Source organism: Castor canadensis, chromosome 8, assembly GCF_047511655.1.
Source record: "Castor canadensis chromosome 8, mCasCan1.hap1v2, whole genome shotgun sequence".
Classification (NCBI taxonomy): domain Eukaryota; kingdom Metazoa; phylum Chordata; class Mammalia; order Rodentia; family Castoridae; genus Castor; species Castor canadensis.
In genome coordinates this window covers 131,529,249-131,535,248 of record NC_133393.1, presented here as the reverse complement: position 1 = coordinate 131,535,248, position 6,000 = coordinate 131,529,249, and positions in this window count along the sequence as shown.

Below are 6,000 nucleotides of genomic sequence, written 5' to 3'. Positions count from 1 at the left end.
CCTTTCATGATGTGTAGTTAAGAGAGAAAAGCAGGTAAAAAAATCACCTGAGAGATCACATAGCAAGACAGAAGGAGAGAAAGAGGAAGGGGATAGTCCTTCAGCCTCTTAAAAGACCTGTCACCTCTCAACATTGCCACACCAGGGACCTAGCTGTCAACACATGAACCCTTGAGTGACACAATCAAACAATACCCAAACCACAGCAAGCATTAACATGTTTTGAACTTTGCAATTGAAGGAGAGAAAGTTACTTTAAAACCTGAAGTACATTCAGGTGTTACAATACAGCACATAGAAGAGATTCCTAACCCTAAGTGTAGGTGGGCCATTCCTAACAAGATGCGCTAGATCCAAGTCCCTACATTAGCTAGAACTATTCGTGGTGAGGGGAAAGGGCTAACTGAGGCAGAAAGGAAAGTATCCATCAAGAACCACAATTTGGTGAGAACCTAACTCCTACTTTTGTCTGCTGCACACTGCAGCACTATCCCAGGATCACTGTAGGGACATGGCAGTATCCATGCATTGCAAAACAATTCTCACCCTTTACCTATTGCAGGTGTAACCCACGGCCAGTTCATGCAGGACTTAACTCAGTGCCTCTCAACCCTGGAGAGGAAATAATGTGGCATTAAAACTTTGTCATTTGATGCATCTTTTATGACTAGGATTTCATTTTGTGTGTATAGCTTGCATAATGAATTTTAAAGATGAAAACTCAAAAACTAAAAAAAAAACTTGCATCACTAATGGATAGTTGGGAAAATATACCCAGCTCTCCCCATCCAAGTAAATCATTCCCTAGTGACCGAAAAGCTCTCCTTGGAGATATGAGGCATAGGGTATATAAGAGGAAAAGTGTGTCTCCATTCTCCCACAGTATCTGACAGATCCTGACTTAAGATGACTCAATCCTGCAATGGTGCAAAAGTAATGCATGTGCAGTAGAAACTGTACTGAGAATTTTGAATTTTGACTTTTTGCTTGGTTAGCATCTCAAGATGATGAACAGTAACAAGATAGCACAAATAGGTGCCAACCTTACTCAGGTAGGTTTCTAGATTTACAACCCCGAAAAGAGACTAACGAATAATGAAAACACATCTCTTATTCTAAAGCGTTTTGTCGATCTCATTTAATTCTTACATAAGTCCTATGAGGTGGACCTTATTGTTTTCATACCTATATTGCTGATGAAGAAAGAGAGTCTCTGAGAAGTGATACACATTACCCAAGTCCTCTAGCAACAACAAAGCCATTGCTGAAATTAAGTCCTCCAGACTCCAAAGCTGGGCTCTCTTTCTACTTCATTGTGTTCAAGAACCTCTGAGAGGGAGAAAATTAAACTCCTGACGCCTCAGAGTGAGTGGTTTTATTAGATTGCTTGCAGTCTGGAGAAAGAATAACAGCATGAAGCCACCAGCTCTCAGGAAGAAAGACACATGGGAATGAAATGCAGGCACAGAGTGAACAGTCCAGGTACACCAGGTACTTATTCATCTTTGCAATTTTGCAGAGGTTCTGATTGGAATTAAGCAAGAAAATCTGATCATGGCCAAAAAGGGTAGGAATTTTGGCTCTATGATAGCCTGCATTTTGTGTTTGACATTGGGCTGCACTCCAGAATCTGATGCAAAGATCTTACAGAAAGCCCTGAAGAGAAGCAAGACAAATGGCCAAGACCTTGAGTAATGACACCAAGATTAAAGGTGTCAGTTCGTACTGCCTGGGGGAGGAGAAGGACATGGATGAAGGAGAACTCCAAAGCTACCTTTGTGCACAATAAATGATGAACTAGCCCTGGAAGGACAGTGAACAGCTGCTCTGTTTCCACAGAGCTAACAGCTGCTGCCTCTGCTGGCTCTTCTATTACCAGCTCCATTGACACCCTGACTAACAGAATTGATGATCAAGATGCTCTCATGTGGCAGCAGGGCCTTGACTGCAGAAAGGTCTTTAAATGTTGCTGGAGAGAGGGGAAAAGTGCCAGGTAGGAGCAACCTTGACCAGAAAAAGAGAACAGAAAGAACCCAAAGCAAACTGTTAGGAGGGTGTGGCTAGAGCTCTTAAATTGGCATTTCCCAAGTAAATGTGTTTGTGAAGGTTTTCACTAGTCCCAGGCAAAAAGAGAAAAAAAATTAAATAAAGAAAGAAAGGGCCATGTAGCTACTTTCTGTTTTAAATGAATTCCACTTCAGTGACTTTCTTTTATCCCAAGATTATTTATTTCCTACTTTTGAGGTGAAAATATCCTTTTATGACATGATAATGGTAAAAGACGATATTTCTTTCCTTTTTATGTACATGTCAAAATGCTGGTGACGGTTCATCAGTCCTCAACTTTTTCTTTTCTTTTTTTTCATCCATGAGATTTACAAGTCTGGTACCCATTCAAGAATCTGGAATTCCTTAGAAGTCATTCACAAAGAAGCACAACCAAAGGACAACTTAGAAAATACCCACGAGTATCAAAAGGACAAACCACACAGATTTCAAGGACAAATCAATGTTCAGATGTAGAAGAAACAAAAGCATCCTTGAGGAAAGTCATAACATCAAGCAGAAAAGCATTAAATAGTTTCTATCAGCTTAGGAATCTGAACTCTGTGCCTTCAATGAAAAAGGCAGTGATGGCTGAACAGAGCCTTGGCCATTACTCACGATTGTCTCTAACATTGGAAGCACAGCTGACATGAAAAGCCTAGGTCTGTTACACTTTTCAGAGTGGATTACAGAACACTAGCCAGGAGCCAGCTGCAAAGATTTCAACAGCAGGACAGTTCCCAATGTTCATAAGAGTAGGGCTGAGAAAAGTTGACAATAGCAGCTGTTTTGCAAAAAGTACAAAAGGGTGAACAAATGAGAGGAACAAATAGATAATAAAAAGTCACCATGCAACTCTTAGAAGCTGTAAATGTTTCCGTACAGTGCAAGGGAACTGCCTTTCCCCTTGTCCTGCCTACACTCTAGGACCAGGGTATATGACAAACGAGACCATTTGGGAAAGAAGAAAGCTTGGACTTATGAACCCAAGAACAGGAGTTAAAAAATTCCTTGAATTTCAGATTTCCATGCACCAAAGTCATTTCAGATTGCTTCTGACTTACAGTAACTGAAACACAGCTGGAATATTAGTAGGAAGAATAGAAAATGAAATTTAAAGACAGTTACATTTGCTGAAAATTACTAGCACTCGTTCTCTTGCCTCACATTTATAATTTTCCAGTGGAAAGGGTAATGATTAAAGAATATTTGAGGGAAGGAGCTTTAATTTATCAAACACCAACTAAAGGCCAGGTATAATGCTTGAAACTTTATCTATATGACCTCATACACTTAAAACAACTACATTCTGAGGTCAGCATTAGGGTTCTGTTTTCCAGATGAAAGCACTGAGGCTACATAACAAGAAAATGTGCTACAGTCTGGGTCTTGAATGTCTCCAGGCCCTGGTGTTAAAGGCTTGGTCCCTAGAGTGGCACTATTGGGAGATAGAGGAAACTTTAAGAGGTGGAACCTAATGAAAGGTCTTTAGGTCATTGGGGTTTTCCCTTGAAGGGGAATCGTGAAACCCAGTCCCTTCCTCCTTTTGCTCTCTTTTACTTCTGGGCCACAAGTAATTAGTTTTGCTATGCTATGCACTCCCCACCACGGTGTGTTACCTCAACACAGGTCCAAAAGCAATGGGGCCAACCAACCATGGACTGGAACCTCCAAAACTGTAAGACAGAATTAATCTTTTCTCTTTGTAAATTGATTATCTTATATATTTTGTTATAATGACAACTAACTAACACAGGATGCTTACCCAGAGGTCATAGCTATGAAGTGTCAGAACCAAGTATGTATTTTCACCACTACTCTTAACATCCCTTATCCTCTCCACCCAGAGGCCAAATGAATGACTAGAGAAACTAGTCATTCTCTTAGAACCCATCCTCCCACTGTGGGAGGTGCTGATTCCAAACCCCAGGTCTGTCTTTCCTGGATGAATGCTCTTGTGAGCTCACAGTAAAATTCACTGACTTGTCCTTTCAAGTGAGCCCACAGAGTCATTTTTGTGTCAAGCTAGAAGAGAATTTATCTGATCAAATAAAACATAGAACTATTAGAAGAGGACAAAAGAACAATTCTCTGCCAAGCAGAGATAATAGCTCGTCTTTATTAACAACCTGGGGGGAGGGAGCCTCCCCCCAGGGCCTGACCTCACCACAACCCAAGGTTTGACCCTTCTCTAGGGCATATTGCCAATGATGCAAGCTGGTGCTCCTGGGAGAACAGAATCTCTCAATGTTCATATTTTAAGAATCCCAGAAGGAGAAAAACAGAACAGAGAGGGCAGAAAATTCCAAAAGGGATATCAGAGAATTACCAGAATTAAGGACTTTCAATTTTTCAGCATGAATGTCCTTAAAGAACGCCAAACAAGAGTGTCAGGGTGGGGGCACGGAACACTGAAAGGTATTATGTTGAAATTTATATCCAGCTGAACTATCTTTTCTACTTGAGTGTGAAATAAAAAATAAGAAAGACTTCAAAAACTGAAGTAAGAGAACTAAGATAGCATGTAGAAATATGCTATTGAATGAAGGGTAAAGGAAAGTAGATGACTTAGAAATAGTTGTCAGACAAAATGGAATTTAAGACCAAAAAGCACAAAAGATAAAAAGAAACACTGGCCTTAGATAAAGGGACCAAGTTTAATAAAATATCATGACTGTGACCATCTCTCCACTAAATAAGGCAATAGCAGAACTGTGGTAAGAAACAAAACTTACAACTGTAGTTGGATGTTTCATATCTCCTTTTCAGAACCTGATAGATCAAGCAGGAAAAAAACAAACCAAACAAAAACAAATGTATGAGTCATTTGAAAGACCAATTAATAAAATTAAACATTGAACAAAAAAAAATGAATATTCTTTCCAAGCAAATATACAGCTTGCATAAAAATTAATCACAAATGTAAACCTTCACAAATTACAGACTTAACATCTTACCAATAGTGTTCTTTTAAATTAGAAACCAATAACAAATAGATATTAAAATTATTCTAGGGAGGGGGTGGGGGCAGGGGGGAGAAATGAACCAAGCCTTATATGCACATATGAATAATAAAAGAAAAATGAAAAAAAAATTATTCTTTATGTCTGAAAGCCAAAATATATTCTACTGATACAACTCTTGAGTTAAAGCAGAAATTTTAAAAAGCATTAGAGAATGTTTAGAACTGAACAACATGGAAAATGCTATGTAAAAGAAATTATGATACAAAAAGTAGTACAAAAAAGAGAGCTCATAGTTTAAAATACATTTATTAGAAAATAAGAAATCAAAAGAGAACACACATACCAAATGTGGTAGTGCATGCCTGTAATCCTAGCTACATGGGAGGTAGAGGTAGGAGGATCACAGTCTGAGGCCAGCCCAGGCAAAAGCATGAGACCCCTATTAAAAACAACAAACTAAAAAAAGTGCTGGGGAATGTGGCTGAAGTGGGAAGTCACTTGGCTAGCAAGCATGAGACCCTGAGTTAAAAACCTCAGTATTAACAGACAGATAGAAAGAGAGAAAGAGAGAGAAAATGCTAAATTATTCTTTCTCCCTGACAGAGTCTACAGTCCTCCTGCCTCAGCCTCCTGTATGCTGGGATTATAGACATGTACCACCACACCCAGCAAGGGAAACTTATTTTGTGAACCTAGGGGGAAAAAACTGAAATCATCCCAGTGAAAATTATAAGAGAAAGAAATAACAAAGGTAACCACAGAAATAAAATACAGAAGACTAGTAAGCTAAAGAGGGATTATTTGAAAAGATGAGTAGAGTATACATAACCCTAGTGTCTTAGGCAGCTTTCCATCACTGTGACAATGTACTTGGGATGATCAATTTAAGGGGAGGAAAGGTTCGTTGCAGATGTTTCCAGTCTGTGCTCATTTGGCCCTGTTGCTTTGGTCCTGTGGCAGCACTGTACATCATGGTGGCAGCACATAG